The sequence below is a fragment of the Lepus europaeus genome, chromosome Y, assembly GCF_033115175.1.
Source record: "Lepus europaeus isolate LE1 chromosome Y, mLepTim1.pri, whole genome shotgun sequence".
NCBI classification, from domain to species: domain Eukaryota; kingdom Metazoa; phylum Chordata; class Mammalia; order Lagomorpha; family Leporidae; genus Lepus; species Lepus europaeus.
Window position 1 is genome coordinate 28239113 of NC_084851.1, and position 19507 is coordinate 28258619.

Here is a 19507-nt window from a genome sequence, read left to right on the forward strand (position 1 = left end):
ATTCTTGTATCATCTTAGATGCTGCAACTGCCCATCAGTTACTTTACTATGCAAATTAAGAGACTTAAGCTTTGAGATTTCCACCTTAAATACCTCCACCTCAGACCAAAGAAGCAAATTTTGTATACCCTAAATGCTTAGGTCCTACACTGATTTAAATAGAAAATGGAGTGCAGAGATAAAAAAAAATAGAATGTCATCCTGGAGTAGTAGGTCCTAATATCTGCTCACAAGAATTATTGTTCCTGTAATAGTGATCACTTGTCAGCAGGACATTCTACAATTCCAGATGTGGATTCCATAGCAATCTGCATTGAACAGAAAAAGTGGAAAGGCCACACTCAGTTATTGACTGATCATTTTACACCTCACTTCATCTCTCTGTATCATAGTCACACCTTCCATGTAATGACTGGAGTTCTTAATTTTGAGAACCTAGTCAATAAGAGGAGCTCTAACAATTAATTTGTACTGAATGCAGAAAAATGAATGACATAGTCCCTATAGCAAAAAAATAAAGAACACAATGACAAGAGATAGAATTCACTAACTAAGGATTCCCTTAGGATTAAGGGATTACTAATTACTAATTAAGATACACAGTTATGAACCTCAGGTGTCTGAACTTGTTGAGCTCTCTATTCCTTAAATACATCCTTTAGAAACACAGATGAGATTAACAACACCTTCATCAACAATCTACTGAAGACCTGCTCCCTGCATTAACCATCATTATTATTAATTGTTTTCATGCTATAGATATTTTCATGCATTTATAACAATATCCATCTTTCTATATCTATCTATCTATAATGTATTATACATAATGGAAGTCATATTTTATGTAGCCTGGAATTTGAAATATTAGTATGTTAGTATCACACACAAAAAGTGAAATAATTAAATATACACATCTCAAAATTATTAGAAATCATAAATTTCCTAAAATGTATATTATATATGATTATAACTAGCATGCCATATTATTCATCCATTGGAATTGTAAAGTTCAGGGCTGGTGCCGTGGCTCAACAGGCTAATTCTCCACCTAGCAGCGCTGGTATCCAGGGTTCTAGTCCCGGTGAGGGCATCGGATTCTGTCCCGGTTGCCCCTCTTCCAGGCCAGCTCTCTGCTATGGCCCAGGAGTGCAGTGGAGGATGGCCCAGGTGCTTGGGCCCTGCACCCCATGGGAGACCAGGAGAAGCACCTGGCTCCTGGCTTCAGATCAGCACGGTGCACCGGCCGCAGCATGCCAGCCACGGTGGCCATTGGAGAGTGAATCAATGGCAAAGGAAGACCTTTCTCTCTGTCTCTCTCTCTCTCTCATTGTCCACTCTGCCTGTCAAAAAAAGTGTAAGGTTCAGGGGATTTAAGAAATGTGCAATTGTAATGAATACCATGTTTAGAACATTTTTACTATCTCAAAAAGAAATTTAATGCCCTGACTCATGTCAGTGGCAGGGAGATGGCAACAGTTGGCCAGTGGCTCTTCTGTATACACATGATCCAGAGATTTCTAGCCAAAGAAAAAAATCCAAGGTCCCACCTTCTTTGAGCCTGGCTGCAAGGATTGATAGGGAGCTGGGCACCCACCTGAGACTGTGAGGCACTCCCAGCCTCCTAATATACCTCAGGCTCTGAAGCTCAAGCCACTTAGGCTAAGTTCCAATAGACAGTGGACTCAGGGAAAAGTCTGCCTCTCTGTAGACTGGAGAGGTTGGGGGGGGGTGGAGCAGACTCACTTCACCCAGCAACTATGGGATCCTTGTGTGCTGAGGCTGTAAGGACACTCTGGGTGCAAGAGAGGGCACAGCATGTATCTGGGCCCCTGAGAAATCACTGTGTGTGCCTCCACACACTCAGACCTATGTAGTGACCTGGGGCAGGTCACTGCAGTGGGACCCATGCTTGGAATGAGGGCTGTGCAGATCATTTCTGTGGTTCATATATGAGTGCAGATGAGTGTTGTGCCCACTGAGGGCTAACACCTGAGCATTGATGAACTTGGAGAAGAGCAGATGACGCTGTGATCACACCAACAGAGGTGACCATTCACTCCCTTCTGTTAACAAGAGGACACCTACCTCACCCAAGATGGGACTTACCCTGGATACTCGCACCATGCTAGGGCATTGACCACAGCTCCCTGGCCACACCCAGCACACACCTCTGGGCATTCACTGAAAGTGCAAGCATTCCACTAAGCCACAAAGCATACTTCAAAGATAAAACCCATCAGAGGAAAAAAACCAACAAGTATAGCCACAAATGCCTAAAATATATACAGAAATTCAATTCAAGAAACAAGAATATGGAACACAGCATGACACTCCCAACAAAAGAAGCACAACAATGCATCAATTTTTTTTGAGGTCACACTGCTTTTATTTTCTTGATCAATGAAAATAATTTTTGAAACTTCAATGTGTACATTTAATATATAGAATATCTGCAACGCATCAATATTAAAATGTAAAAATGAAGAGCTTCATGAAATGCTGGAAATGGGATTCAAAAAAATTAACCATAGGAGTACTCAAAAGGAATCAGAAGCAAATCCATGAATTAAAGAAGTCATGCATTACATGAAAGAAAATTTTAAATGGGATTTTAAAAGAATAATCAAAATGAAACATTAGAAATGAAGAATTCAATAGATCAAATAAAAATCCAGTGGAAACCCATAACAACAGACTTGTAAGGCAGAAGAAAGAATATCAAGCTAGAACACAAATCTTATAAGAAGAAGGAGAAGGAGGAGAGTGAGAAGGAGAAGGAGAAGGACAGATAATTAGAAAATGCCATACCAAAAGAAGAAATTAGAAAACTTAAGAGCAGTGTTGGAGATTTATGTGATATTATCAAACAACCCAACATGTAGTTCTTGGGAGTTCCTGAATGTTTGGAAACAGAGAATGTACTAGAAGGCATATTTAGTGTAATATTTACAGAAAATTTTCTCAACTTGGAGAAGAAATGGATGTCCAAATAGAGGAAGTACATAAAAACTCCTAACAGAAATGACTAGAAAAGATCTTCACCATGACATATTGCGGTCAAACTCTCCACGTAAAACATAGAGAAAAGATGCTAAAATATACATGAGATAAATTCCAGATTACTTTCAGGGAACCTCCAAATAGACTTATAACTGACTTATCAGAAACTCTACAGGGTAGAATATTCCAAACTTTAAGGAAAAAAAAACTGAAACCTGGAATACTGTACCTTGAAAAGCTCTCATTTATGAATGAAGGTGAAATAAGGACATTCCCTGTTAAACAGAAATTGAAAAAAACTGACACTACTTGTCCAGCTTTATAAAGCATGTTTAAGGATGTGCTGTACACAGAAATACAGAAACAGGGTCATCAATATGATAAGGAAGTGAAGACATAAAATCTAGTAAAAGTGCAAAGGAAATCCAAAATAAACAATAGGAATATTTATGGAAAAATGGCAGGGCTAAGTTGTTACTTATCAATAGTTACCTGGAATGTAAATGGCCTCAACTCTCCAGTTTAAAATACAGAATGGCCAGATGGGTTGAAAAACAAGACCCATCTATCTGCTGCCTACAAGAAACACATCTTACCAACAAAGACACATGTGGATTGAAACAGAAATGATGGATGGAAAAAGTTATTCTATCCTAATGGAAACCAAAAAGGGTTGCTGTAGCTCTCCTAATATCAGACAAAATAGACTTTAACACAAAAACTGTAAAAAGATACAAAGAAGGGCATGTGTAATAATTAAGGGATCAATTCAACAAGGTGATGTCATTATAATAAGTGTATATGCACCCAATTACAGGGCATCTGGATATTTAAAGGAAATGTTCAGGGATCTAAATAGATATATAGATTCCAATTCAATAGGAATGGGGAACATCAATACTCCACTTTTAGCAATGGACAGATCACCAGACAAAAAATCAGCAAGGATACAACAAAGTTAATCAACATTTAGACCAAATGGACCTAAAAGATATCTACAGAGCTTTTCAACTCACAGTAACAGAACACGCATTCTTCTTACCAGTGCATGGAACTTTCTCTAGCATAGACCTTATGCTACACCATACTAAAACCCTACCATGCATCTTCTCTGGCCACAGTGGAATGAACCTGGAAATCAACAATTCAAGAATCTCTAGGACATATGCATACAAATGGAGACTGAACAACATGCTCCTGAATGAACAGTAGGTCATAGAATAAATCTAAATATTTCTGGAAAGAAACAATACAATACATCACATCAAAACTTATGGGATATAATAAAGGAAGTGCTGAGAGGTACATTTATAGCAATTGGTACCTATATAAGAAATTGAAAGACACCAAATAAGTGAGATGTAAATGCATCTCAAGGACCTAGAAAAAAAAACAAACCAAACCCCAAATTAGTAGAAGAAAAAATACTTAATATTAGAAAAGAAATACACAAAATTGAAACAAAAATACAAAATATCATTAAATGAGGAGTTTTTTTTTTAAAGTACATAAAATTAATGCACTATTGGTCCAACTAAGAATAATGAAGGAAAATATCCACATCAATAAAATCAGACATGAAAAAGGAAATGTAATAATAGCTACCATAGAAATAAAAAGAATCATCGGGAAATACTACAAAGAGCTATATGCCAATAAATTGGGAAACCCTGAAGAAATGCATAGATTTCTGCACACATACAATCTAACAAAATTGAGTATGAAGACAGAAAATCTAACAGACCAATAACCAAGACAGAAACTGAATCAGTAATTAAACTCTCCCAATAAAGAAAATCCCAGGACTGGATGGTTTCACTACTCAATTCTACAAGACATTTGAAGAATTAATTCCATTCTTTTCAAGCTATTCAAAACAACTGAAAGAGAGGAAAACCTCCCAAACTCCTATGAAGCCAGCATAATCTTAATTCCTAAACCAGCAAAAGAAACAACAGAGAAAGAACACTATATACTAATATCCTTGCTGAACATAGATGCAAAAATCCCCAACAAAATATTAGCTAATTGAGCAGCACATCATAAAGATCATTCACCCAGACCAACTGGGGTTTATCTCTTATATGTAGGGATGTTTCAACATTCTCAAATGAATGAATGTGATACATCACATTAACAAACTGAAAAACAAAAACCATGTGGTTATCTCAATGGATGAAGAGAAAGCATTTGATAAAATACAACATCCTTTCATGGTTAAAACCTTAAACAAATTGGGTACAGAAGGAACATTCTTCAACACAATCAAGGCAATTTATGGCAAACTCACAGCCAACATCCTAATAAATGGGGAAATGCTGTAAGCATTCTCCCTAAGATCCAGAACCATACAAAGATGCCCACTCTCACCATTGTTACTTAATACAGTCCTGGAAGTTTCAGCAGTCTATCAAATTTGGATTCAATGTCAGCAAACTGAGCTTGCTTTCTGGAAAAATTCGAAGTACACCTCCACTTACCTTGGCACCCCAGTCTTTATTAAGATAATATATGCAAGTCACACATCTCCCATCTCCATTTGGATTATCAACATACTGCACATAACCTGTTCCACTGCCTGCATACAACTGTGGCTTTCGTCCGGCCAACCATTTTGTAGTTGCCCAGCTTCTCGTTTCTGTGATGGATCAGGTCTTCCATGCTGCTCAGCAGCAGCCCAGTGGTTTCATAGCTGACCGTCTGTGAACTTGCCTGCGCAGTGCAGGGCGCGCACCTCGTCGCCTATCTTGTCCAGGAAGTCTTCCATTACACAGATGCCACGCTTGTTCATGAAAGGCAGCGCGGAACTGGTTTCCTCTGCCCTTTGGGCTGCAGACCGCAGCTATGGCTAAGTGCCTCCCAGGGCGTGTTGCTAGGCTGGTACTGGTTCGCCCCCTCCTGATACAGCAATGGGCGGGTCAGCGGCTTCTCCTTCCCTGGCTCCGCCTCGGCCACCGCCGGACCCTGGAGGTTGGGGTTCCCGGCTACAGCAGGGTGGGCCAGGGACTTGGCCTTTGCCTTGGCAGCATCTCTAGCAGCCGGCCGAATCCTTGGCGGTGGTGGAGGTGCTGTAGGGACGCGCTTCTCCTTTCCTGGTCTCCCAGGCTCTGCTCTCACCAGCTCTGGGCCGTTGGTGTAGGAGAAAGGCCGGGGTGCTGGTGCGGGCCTGCCCCGCGGCCAGAGGCGCCCTTGCTGCCCTGGCACAGGAGCTCCTGCTTCCTCCAGTCCTGGCGCTGGTGCGGCCACAGCACAGCAGGTGCCCCATCTTTCGCACAGCTCACAGTACTGCTGGTCCGCTTTCTCTGGCCCCGCCCGCCAGGCCCTCCGCTCTCATTGCCCAGGGAGGAGGCAGTGGTAGTGGAGTAGGCGAGGTGAGGGCTGGACTGCCTAGTCCAGGGCCAGGGAGCAGAGAGAGCGGCAGAGAACGTTTCTGCGCCATGGCACCTGCCCTCCTCTACACAAGCAGGCCGGCGCCAACGCCCTCGGCCAGGCCGCTTTCCCGTCCTTGGGTACTGCCCCGCAGCGCCAGCTGCTGCTTCAGCGCCTCATCACTCAAAGGTTGAGGGTGCACGGCCTTCGTGGGACCGGGATCTCCGCTCTTGGCGCACTAGACCAGCAGCCTTCCAAGCCTCCGCCTCGCTATCCCGGGCAGCTGGGCCCAGCTTGTGGAGCAGCGAAGGGCGTGCGGGCGCCACTCGCTCTGCGCGCTCTGCAGCGACACCTCTGGCCTGTGGTGACCACGGCAGAGGGCGGAGGAGGGGGAGTGAGGACCTAGGGCAGCGCCGAGGGAGTGGTGGCCGCGCACACGTTTGGCCTGCTCCTTGGATCTTCTGCACTTTGTGGGACGCTGCCTCGGCTGAGCCCTCAGCGACGGGTCCCTTCCATCTCTCCAACCCCTTGGCCGGTTCCGTGTCAGAATGGGCCGGGGACACCAAGAGGCCATCGCGCTGCCACCGCCTGCTGTGGTCTGTGAGAGGACACCCAGTGGGCAGACTCACGAGACCAGAGAGGAGAGGGCAGAGCAGGCTGTGCACACACTTGCTGAGAGAGGGCACCAGCCTCGAGAGGGTCACGGAGTGGCAGACTCTTAATCATGGCTGCTTGTCCTTTAGGCCGACTAGGGTTGTGTTAGGGGCGCTCTTAGACACTGGGTTGCAAGGTGTCCATTGAGAAGGAAATGGAAACTCATAGAAGTAAAGCAACTTGCCCAAGGTCACGCTGACTGGGATCCAGGAATCAGCTTTGTTAGATTCCAAGGCTGTTTTTCCCATTACACCATGAGGCTTCTGCTTGAAGAAAGTTAATTAAACACAGAGCCTCAGAGCAGGCATTTGGTCTAATAGTTAAGACACCTCTGTCCCTCACCTGAGTGCCTAGGTTTGAAGCCCAGCTCCAGCTCCAGACTCTAGCTTCCAGCTAATGCAGACCATGGGAGGCAGTGGTCATAGCCCAGGTAATTGGATTCTTGCCATCCATGTAGGAGACTTGGATTGTGTTGCTGGCTCATGGTCTTTCACTTTTAGAAGTTACATATTCTGCCTTCAGGAGTGTGCATCCATGACATGCGTGGACTTGCTTCTTCTTTCAGGCATAGCCTGAGGCAGGCGCGACACCTCATGGATGTGAAGGCCTCCCATTCATTTTTTTTAAAGATTTATTTATTTGTTTGAAAAAGTTACACAGAAAGAGAAGGAGAGGCAAAGAGAGAGAGAGAGAGAGAGAGAGAGGTCTTCCATCCACTGGCCCACTCCCCAACTGGCTGCAATGGCTGGAGCTGAGCTGATCTGAAGCCAGAAGCCAGGAGCTTCCTCTGGGTCTCCCACGTAGGTGCATGGGCCCATGGATTTGGACCATCCACCACTGCCCTCCCCTCAAAGCCATAGCAGAGAGCTGGATCAGAAGTGGAACAGCCAAGTCTCGAAACAGCACCAATATGGGATGCTGGCACAGCAGGCTGTGACCTCACCCACCATGCCACAGCAATGCCCTCCATTCAATTTTAATACATGAGTGCTCAGTAACTTGTGAATTATGTTTGCAATTACCACACAGTAATTTTCCATTAGCTACTAAAAATAAACTCAATAAGTTGTCAGTATCCTGTGAATTTAACACTGATGCACTTTGTTGGCTTTGACCTATATGCCAATTTAACATTTTCTCACAAGTTTAGTAATAATCATATATACTTCAATAAATTTGTAAAATAAGTACAAGAATTAAAAGCACAGCCTCCCATATGAGTACTGGCTGCTCCACTTCCAATCCAGCTCCCTGCTAATGCACCTGGAAAAGCAATAGAAGACAGCCAAAGTGCATGGGTCCCTGTAGCCACATGGGAGATCCAGAAGAAGCTCCAGGCTCCTGGTTTTGGATTAGCCCAGCCCTGGCCATGGTGGCCATTTGGAGCGTGAACCAGCAGAAGGATGATCTCTCTCTCTCTCTCTCTTTCTTTCTTTCTTTCTTTCTTTCTTTCTTTCTCTCTCTCTCTCTCTCTCTCTCTCTCTCTCTCTCTCTCTCTCTCTCTTTCTCTTTCTCTTTTTGTCTCTCTGCCTCTGCTTCTCTGGAACTCTATTTTTTAAAAATTTTATTTAATGAACATAAATTTCCAAAGTACAGCTTATAGATTACAAGAGCTTCCCCCCCATAACTTCCCTCCCACCCACAACAGTCCCCTCTCCCACCCCCTCTCCTCTTCCATTCACATCAAGATTAATTTTCAACTATCTTTATATACAGAAGATCAATTTAGCATATATTAAGTAAAGAGTTCAACAGTTTGCACCCACACAGAAACACAAAGTGTAAAATACTATTTGAATACTAGTTATAGCATTAATTAAACACCTAAGAATAATTGTGTATTAATTACAGAGTTAACAACCAATAGTTTTAAGTAGAACATAAAAATACTAAAAGGGTAAAGTATTAAGTTCTTTTTTCTTTTTTTGTTATATAGTTATTATTATTTTTTATTTAATAAATGTGAATTTACAGAGTGCAATTTTTGTATTGTTATGGCTTCCCCCCCAACATCCCTCCCTCCAGTGGCCCTCCCCTCTCCCACTCCCTCTCCCATCCCACACTTCATCGAGTTTCATTTTCAATTACCTTCATATACTGAAGATCAACTTAGTATATACTAAGCAAGGATTTCAACAGGCTGCACTCACACTACCGCACAAGGTATAGGGTATTGTTTGACTAGCAGTGTTTTTTTTTTTTTTGTTTGTTTGTTTTTTGTTTTTTGTTTTTCACAGGCAGAGTGGATAGTGAGAAAGAGAGAGACAGAGAGAAAGGTCTTCCTTTTTGCCGTTGCTTCACACTCCAATGGCTGCTGTGGCTGGCGCATCCCGCTGATCCGAAGCCAGGAGCCAGGTGCTTCTCCTGGTCTCCCATGCGGGTGCAGGGCCCAAGCACTTGGGCCATCCTCCACTGCCTTCCCAGGCCATAGCAGAGAGCTGGCCTGGAAAAGGGGCAACCGCTACAGAATCCGGTGCCCCAACCGGGACTAGAACCTGGTGTGCCAGCGCCACAAGGTGGAGGATTAGCCTGTTAAGCCATGGCACCGGCCTCGACTAGTAGTGTTTTTAAGTTCCATAGTAAAACACATTAAGGACAGAGATCCTACGTGGGGAGCATGTACCCAGTGACTCCCATTGTTGATTTAACAATTGGCACTCTTTTTTATGATGTCAGCAATCACCCAAGACTCTTGCTATGAGCTGTCTAGGCTATGGAAGCCCCTTGAGTTCACTGACTCTGAACTTATTCAGTCAAGGCCGTATCACAGTGCAGGTTCCTTCCTCCCTTCAAAGAAAGGCGCCTCTCTCCTTGATGGCCTTTTCCTTCTGCTGGGGTCTTGTTCACCTGGTTCTTTCATTTAGATTGTTTTTTTGCCACTGTGTCATGGCTTTCCATGCCTGTGAGACTCTCATGGACATTTTAACCAGATCCAAATGTCCCAACGGTTGATTCTAGGCAGGAGTGCTTGGAACTCTATTTTTAAAGTAAATAAATAAATTTTAAAAAATCTAGCCATGATTTTTAAAATGTTATTATGTGAAACATAGCAATGTGGGGGGAGGCGGCACTGTGGTGCTGTGGGTTAAAGCCCTAGCCTGAAGCACGGGCATCCCATATGGGCATCAGTTATAGCCCTGGCAGCTCCACTTCCAATCCAGCTCTCTGCTGTGGCCTGTAAAAGCAGTAGAAGATGGCCCAAGTCCTTGGACCCCTGCACCCACATGGGAGGCTGGGAAGAGGCTCCTAGCTCCTGGCTTCAGATTGGCACAGCTCTGGCCATTGTGACCACCTGGGGAGAGAACTAGCAGATCGAAGACCCCTCTCTCTATCTCTACCTCTCTCTGTAATTCTTTCAAATAAATAAAATATTTAAAATAAAACTGGCAAGGAATTGAAAAATCCATAATGAACCACTCTGCAGTTACCTTAGTAGATAATGCTCAAAGATAAAGAAAATATTAAACCTCTTGCTGTAGTAATAGATTGATACTCTCTCAGAACCTATCTTTCCTATTTGTAGTATAATCATAATTTCAAACAGATTAACATTAATTCAAAGTTTATAAAATAATTAGGACAACATCCCCCTTGTAAACTGGTCTGTATTCCTGTAAAGAATAATTTTAGTTTTGTTTCTCTTACTATGATGCATGTGTTTTGGGAACGATGAATGATGGAATCATATGTACTCTTATATAACTGCCTGTGTTGTCATTTTCCTATTTCTTTTCCATTTTAATATTTTCTAATATTCAATTTTATTGGTTACTATGTTGATTTTACCTGAATGCAACATTTAGACATTTATATTTTTGTATGCATACACAGGAGTTTGTAAGTGTGTGTGTGTGCATATGAGAGACAGCATAGAAAATAATATTATGAAGAATCCTAACCCTCATTTCAAACACTAAGTCCTCCTCAGACCTGGCTTCTTTGAGGCAGAGCACTGGGACCTCTCACTGTAATGGGCTGAACTGATTCTCCCAAAAGTGAATATCTTGCAGCCCTCACCCCCAATGTGATTGTGTTTAGAGACAGGACCTTTAAAGATGTAACAGCAGAAAAATGATGTCAAATGTGAGGTCCTAATCCAGACTCACACCTGTCCTTATAAGGAGAGCCACCAGGAATTCACATGGACAGAGGAAATACCATGTGAGCACACAGCAAGTTGGTGGCTGACTGGAAGCCAGGGAGTGAGGTCCCAGAAGTCACCAAGCCTGCAGACACCTTGATCTTGAACTTCCAATGTGCAGGACTGTGAGAAACAACATCTGGTGAATTAAACCATCCCATTTGTTGTAATGTGTCATTGTGACTTTGGCAAAGTCATATACCCAATCCCTACCTGCTTTATTGTACCCACCCATAAGCTCCACAAAAGAAATTTTCAAAAAAATAGAGAAATTAAAAACTGTGGTTTTATGTGCCCAAATGCCTAAATGAGAAAAGGAGAGAAATAAGATGAATGAAAAATAAAACACTAGAAATATGTCCATTAAAATCTAGAAATCAGAGAAAGGGAAAGAAAATACAAAAGTGAATAAATTATTCTTGTGTATATGTGTGTGTTTGTAAAAAGCCTATACTTTGATCCAAGTTGAAATTATAATGCTTAATGATATAATAAACAGATTTAAAAGGACACTGATGGACTATGGTGTTTCCATGGAACAGGGTCTAAATTAACTGTTGAGACCAGCATTGTGGTTTAATGGGGTAAGCCAGAGCCTATGATGCCATCATCCCATATAAATGCTGGTTCAACCCTTGGCTGCTTCACTTCCAATCTAGCTCCCTGCTAACGTGCCTGGGAGAGCAATAGAGGATGGCTCAAGAGCTTGGGTCCCTGCATTTATTTGGAAGTTCTGGATGAAGCTCATGATTCCTGGCTTCAGCATGGCCCAAACTTGGCCACTGCAGCCATTTGGGCAATGAACTAGCAGATGGAGGATCTTTCTCTGTCTCTGTCTCTCTCTCACTCTTCCTCCTTCCCTTGCTCCATCTGTCTCTCTCTCTCTAACTTTGCCTTTAAAATAAATAAATCTTTATTAAAATTAATGTTCACAGCTTCCAATATGCACCTATTTTCAAAATTTCATGGGTGAAATCAATAGTGTGTCCCAAATTATAATTGTAGCTATGGATAGCCCTAAATTTAAACAAAATTACAAAAAGAAAAGAGAAGAAAAAATAAGGTATTCACTTATTACACTTCATTTTAATTATAACAAATGTTTCAATATTCCATGGTCAAGTGAATCCAATTATTCCATAGGAGGCAGAGTGACTCTAACAGAATAAGTAACATATTAAAAGTAAACTAAGTTTTTGGAAGTTAAAATTTGGCTAGATAAAGTGTAACTCCACAGGCCAAATTAAAATGAGTAAGATGGCCAAATATAAGGAAATTCAAAGGCTTCAAGTATCACAATTTATGATAAAAGAAACAATTAACACAGGGATGAGTATTCCCACTGCTTTCCCATGCAGTCCAATTTTGCCTTGTTCTTAAAACTAGAAGGAAAAATAGTACTTATATGGTGGTGGCTTAACCAACTGAACCACAATACCGGGCCCCTTGAATAGCTTTTGTTACTTGATGTTGGAGAGTTTCCTTATCCTGTTGCTGACATGTAGCCTTAGACAGCAAACACTGTCATCCTCTCCAGCAGTGGTCACCTCCCAGCATGAAATGACAAAAGCAATTCAAGGCCTGGCATTTGGGCTCAGCTGGTTAAATCGATGAATGCAACACTGGCATTCCATGAGTCCAGGTGCAAGTCCTGGCCACTCCATTTCAGGTCCAGCTCTCTGCTGATGTGCCTGAGTGGGTAGCCGAAGTGCTTGGGACAGTGCCACCATACAAGAGACCTGGAAGTATTCCCAGGCTCACAGCTTTGGCTTGGTCCAATGGTGACCATTGCATCCATTTGAGGAGGGAACGTTCCCTCCCTCCTTCGCTGCAACTCTCCTTTTAAAATAAATTTTATAATAAATCCTAGGAAAAAGCTATCCAAATAATCTTCACACCATTCTTCTGACTGTTGACTGTATTATTATTGGTCTGGATGCATGCCTCAGTTTGCAAACCAGGGACCCAAACTTTTGTTTTTCCCAAAGAAACCTTTTATTTAATCAGTACAAATTTCATAAGTACAACTTTAGGAATATAGTAATTCTTCCCACCATACCCACCTTCCCACCCCTACTCCACTCCACCTACTCCTCCCTCTCCCATTGCCAGTCCCATTCACCATTAAGATTAATTTTCAATTAACTTTATACACAGAAGACTCTGTAGTAAGTAAAGATTTCAATAATTTGCACACACACACACAAAACTGAGAACAAGTTTTATAGTTAATTCTCATAATACAAGTCATTGAGGACAGAAGTCCTGCATGGGAAGTAAGTATACAGTGACTCCTGTTGTTAATTTAACAATTAACACTCATGTATGATATCAGTGATCACCCGAGGTTCTTAACATCAGCTGCCAAGGTTATGGAAGCCTTTTGAATCCCAAATCTCTGTCAGTAGAGACCCAAACTCTTTTTTTTTTTGACAGGCAGAGTTAGTGAGAGAGAGAGACAAAGAGAAAGGTCTTCTTTCCGTTGGCTCATCCCCCCAATGGCTGCTATGGCCGGCGCGCTGTGCCAGTCCACAGCCAGGAGCCAGGTGCTTCCTCCTGGTCTCCCATGCAGGTGCAGGGCCCAAGCACTTGGGCCATCCTCCACTGCCCTCCCTGGCCACAGCAGAGAGCTGGACTGGAAGAGGAGCAACTGGAACAGAACCGGCACCCCAACTGGGACTAGAACCTGGAGTACCAGCACCACAGGCAAAGCATTCGCCTAGTGAGCCACGGGGCCGGTGAGACCCAAACCTTAAAAGGAAGCATTTCTAGGCCGGTGGGGGCTAAAATTTAAAAATAAAACAAAAACAAAAACAAAAAGGACACTCCTGTATCAATATCACTGCAAATGAATCTTTGTCAAACTTTATATCTTTGACAAACCAATGGTTAAGAATGATGTACTACAGTTGCAGTGATCTGTGATTATTTTAGTATTTACTGTATATAATTGAAATGAACATCATTTTATTTGATTTTTATTTATAAACTTTGTCTATATTCCTGATGAACTATGCTGTTTTTATTTTTTATTTGTTGAACTCTTTATTTTGTGGAGTGGCACAATGGGTTAAAGCCCTGGCCTAAAGAGCTGGCATCCCATGTGGGCACCGGTTCTAGTCCTAGCTGCTCCACTTCTGATCCAGCTCTCTGCTGTGGCCTGGGATAGCCATGGAGAATGGCTCAAGTCTTTGGGCCCCTGCACCCATGTGGGAGACCTGGAAGAAGCTCCTGGCTCCTGGCTTTGGATTGGTGATCTCTAGCCATTGTGGCCATTTGGAGGTGAACCAGCAGATGAAAGATCTCTCTCTCTTTCTCTAACTCTCTCTGTAGCTCTGTCTTTCAAATAAATAAAATGATTCTTTAAAAAAGTGAAATGCAATATCAAAAATTCAAAAAGAAATGAAGCAAGAAAGAAAAGGAAAGGGAGGAGGAAGGCAGGGAAGTATTGCATTCTTTGAATTGTGTCTATAAATGACAATGAATAGGAATTGTGTTGTATTAATTACCATGTATATATCATGATTTCAGAATCCAATGTACCAATAAATTACTCATAAAATAGCAAAACAAAACAAAACAATAAAAAATCACATTTTGAGTACAGAGCAATTTGTTCATTGAGAGAGCAATGCTTCTTTGCTTAGGAACTGTATATCTTCCCTGGGAAGCAAAATTGGTGCAATAATTGGAGAAGCAACCTCAGACTTCAGTGTTAGGTCAAAGAAAATAGCCCAAAGTAAGTGAGCTGCACATGTCTTATGTAGGTGCACTTGTCTTATGTAGGAAAAGCCCCTCACCCTACAAACAGCTGGCCACCAAAGATGCCAGGAAAAGTGCTCCCTCTATTGGAAGAGCAAATAAGCCTCATTACATACAGGCCCAGATCCTGGCACTTTTGGAGATTCAACATTAGCAGAAATCAACCAAGCCTTTCATCTGGAAGCTGACTATCAAAGATTGATGAGGGAAATCACCCAGAACTCAAGGCCGATTTGAAGTTTTAGAATGCAGTCATCAGTGTGCTTCAAGAGGCTAGTGAGTCACACTTAGTGGATTTCTTGGAAGAAACTAATTTGTATGCCATTCACACTGAGAGTCATCATCACATTCAGAATCATCCAGTTGGTTCACTGTATGTGGGGAGAGAAGGCTTTAGTGGAAGCAGTTTTTGTGGCATTTTATAGTGAATTCTGTAAAATACTTTGGTTTAACTAGTGACTTTTTGTAAGAAAAATTTTATAATACATTGCATATATTTCCTAAACTATATTGCACAGTAAAATGTCATTACATCTTTCAGTATGAATATGAAAAATGTTCACAGATCTCAATGATGTGAGCCCTGTTGCTCAGGAGTTACATTCCTAAAATGCAGAAGAGATGGGTGATATTTCTTGCTTTCTTGATGCATGTGCTGTGTATTAATGACTTGTAGTGTAGCTATTAATGTTCTAGAGTTGATTTAAAATGACATTTTCAAGAAAACTGGTTATACCTTGATCCAAATATTTAGTGAGTGGAGTTATTAGGTCTGACCATGCATCATGGTGATAGAACATGGACTTTTACAAGGGTGAAGATCCAAGTCTCAACCACAGTGTATGTTACAGTTCCCTTAAAAAAAATTAAACCTGGCAGCTATAGAATACACTATGTACACTTATATATTGTAGTGTCAACATTTTAAATTAGTCTTCTACATTCACAAGTGGTGGAGAGTCTTGTCATAGACATGTACCATTTACATCTGGTTTTCTAACTAGACTGCACTTGTCTTCATTGTAGTAAAATGCTTTGTGCAATATACCTTGCATAAGTCCTCATTCTACCATAAGTTAACTAACCCTCCAGCTGGTAATGAAAACAGGAACAGGAGGGTTCCATTTGTAAGTGCCCTAGAGTAAGATACAAGTTATTTATATTTAAATTCTGTTATTAATATTTTGATCTAGTTCATGCAGGTTTTTGTTGTGTTGTGGTTGATCCCATAACTGAGATTTATTTTCTCTTCTACCAAGAGGAAACAATGCAGATGTTCTTTTCTTATTCAGAGTTTATAGTGCAACTCTTAGTGTAAGCCTGCTGTGTAGCAGCAGCAAGCAGCACACGCCTCCGGTTTATAGAACTTTTGCCAATTATGCTGGTGTCTGGTTAGATTATGTCTGGTTATTGTCTAAGGAAAATCACTTTCCTAAAGATAGCTTTCTAAGTGATTTTAAAACTTATTTTTCTTTTGAAGTTTTTAGGTCAATTATGTATGCTGACTGGATTTACAAATAATCTTATCAAAAAATAATGTACTTACCTACAAATATATGTAGCTATTTGTCAGTTAAAAATAAAATGTTTTTAAAAAGCAAATATTGGGGTGGAAATTTTGGGGTTAAGCCACTGCTTGTGATGCCCGCATCTCAAATAGAGCCTGGTTTGAGTTTCTGCTGCTCTACACTTGTGATTCATCTTGTTAATGTGCCTGGGAGGCAATGTATGATGGCCAATATGGTCTGAAAGCCATCTCCCTTTGGGAGACCTGAAAGTGGTTCCTGGATTCTGGCGTCAGCATGGCCCAGCCCGAAAATTTGTGGATATTTGATAACTAAAACAGTAAATGAAAAGTATCTCTCTTTCCCTTCTTTTTTCTGTCATTATGCTTTTTAAATAAAGAAATATTCCAAAGTGAAAGGTTTTCATGTGGACTTCAAATAAATGTTATCCAATAATATATTGTATACAGAAGAAGAAAAGTTTAACATATAAAAAGAGCTGAAAATTTAAATGATGAAACAAAGAGATACCAAAATGTAACAGAGAGTTTTAGTGGCTGGCCACCTCAATAATAGACAGAAAATTTTAAAACAGTGTTACTAAAGATAAAGTGGGGCATCTTTTAGCAATAGAAATGTCAAACAATTTAAATAAGATAACAAATATAGATATATATTTCTCCTACAGAAATGCTCAACATTCTAGGAAAACGAGACAAAGGGATAAGCATACTCTTCAACAATAGCATTTGGATTTGCCAATATCTTTCTTTTAGTAATGGATGGCACAACTATGAAACAGACTGAAAAGGATATGGAAGATGTGAATATGATAAAATAACAAAGTTAATTGATATATATCACATTAATCAAGAGAATATGGCTTTCATTCAGTGTGCATGCAACATTTTCCACAGAAAACATTTTGCTACCTCATAAAATCACCTGAATAAACCTTGATGAACTGAAATCATTTAAGATATTTTCTCTGACCACAATTAGGAGTATTTGGTCTAGTGGTTAAGATAATGTGTGTTGGGGCTAGTGCTGTGGCACAGAGGTTAAAGACCTGGCCTGAAGTGCCAGTATCCCATATGGGCACTGTTTCTAGTCCCAGCTACTTCTCTTCTGATTCAGCTCTCTGCTACAGCCTGGGAAAGCAGTAGAAGATGGCCCAAGTACACGGGCCCCTGCACCCATGTGGGAGACCTGGAAGAAGCTCCTGGCTTCTGGCCTAAGATCAGCATAGCTGCAGCCATTGCGGCCATTTGGGGAGTGAACCAGCAGATGTCTCTGTCTCTACCTCTCTCTGTAACTCTATCAAATCAAATTAAATAAATCTTTTTTAAGAAAAAAAAAAGATGTGTGCTATATCCAAATCAAAATCAGAGCACCGAAGTTCAAGTCTTGGCTCTGCTTTCATTGCAGCTTCCTGCTAATATGCATCCTGGTAGGAAGCAGGTGATGGCTGAAGTAATTGCATCATTGCTACCCTTGTGGAAGACTTACACTGAATTTCTGGCTCCATTTTGCCTGGAGGAACTCCAAAAGTTGTGACTATTTAGGAAGCTGGGCAATCTCTCTCTCTCTCTCTCTCTCTCTCTCTCTCTCTCTCTCTCTCACTCTCTCTGTTTTTTTTAAATAAATTCTAAAAGCCAAAACAAGAAGTATACTTGGGAAGTTGTAATATAACTGGAAAATAAGCAATGCATTGTGGGAAAAAAGCAATGGAATGGAAAAAAAAACCTCAAGGGAAATTATAAAATACTAGGAAATGATTGAAAATAAAAACATATTATACAAGAATTCATGTGATTTAAAGAGTGGTAGATGGAAATTATTAGATATAAAAATATTTTATGAAGAAGAAATATATAAAATCAATAAGGCAGACTTCCCATTTAAAAACAAAACAAAACAAAACAAAAAAACTAGAAAAAGCTGGGAAAAATAAACTCCAAAAATAGCATCATAAAGAAATAGATTCAGTGCAAAAATTCATTGTTGAGAAACTTGGGGCTGGGTTGATGGCAATGGGAGCTAACCCCCTCTGTCCATTCAGTATGCCTCTAACTATAAACCCAACCACTACTCTCAAGTTCTCTAATGGATTCCATTGAAAACTACAACATCTGCCTCTTCCCTTGATGATGGATGCTGCTATAATAACTATACTGCCCCTAGTGCTAATTTGCTGTCTGCATTCAGCTCATGGGAGTGGCATGTTTGCTATCATCACCCACTTGATCTTGTCTACACATCTACTAGCTTGGCTTGCTGGGTGAGGAAATGTGCATGGTGTAGACCATGCTGCAGCTGCAAGTAGTGACTATGGATATCATAGATGTTGGCAGGATATTTGAGATCTGCATCCAAGACAAAAACTATGCTACTCACCATTCAGCACACAATTTTGACAACAGCCAAATTACCTCCATTTCTTATCTAATGACCCAGGGATAACACAAGGGTCCAGACAGGAGCTGCATTTATCGAGGAGGGGGGGCATTATGAATCCTGAACTCTAGTCATTTCCATGAGCAGCTACACAAACAACAGCAAACAAACAAGTGAGCTCCTAGCCACTTTCATTGCTGTTCTCTGCACCACCTGGGCTGTCTCAGCACCCAGGATCTGCATCACATCACAGACCAGACTTTCAATCTGGACAAGACATATGAGGTCTGGGCTATGTCTATGCACATCCAAGCTTCCTGCAATGTGCCATATCATCCCCAGTTGCTCCAGCATCTTCATCTTATCTCCACGAGCATACCCACCTCCCTACCTCAGTGGCACCCAAGGGTATGCCAGCCTCTGTGAACTGATGGTCCTCTTTGGAGGTTGGATTCTCCCTTTCCAAAGATTCTATGGGGGACTGTACCATGGCATAGTAGGTTAGCCTCTCTCTGCAGCATCAGCATCCCATATGGGCACCAGTTCAAGTCCCAGCTTCTCCTCTATAATCTAGATGTCTGCTAATGGCCTGGGAAAGCAGCAAAGATGGGCCAAGTGCTTGGGCCCTTGAACCCACATGGGAAACCCAGAAAAAGCTCCAGGCTCCTGGCTTGAGATT

The 19507-nt window shown here is 41.4% G+C and overlaps 1 pseudogene; it reads right to left on the reverse strand.

The window, feature by feature from the left end:
• Nucleotides 1-257: 257 nt before the first annotated feature.
• Nucleotides 258-19507, reverse strand: part of LOC133754184 (egl nine homolog 1-like) — a 79625-nt pseudogene continuing 60375 nt past the window's right edge.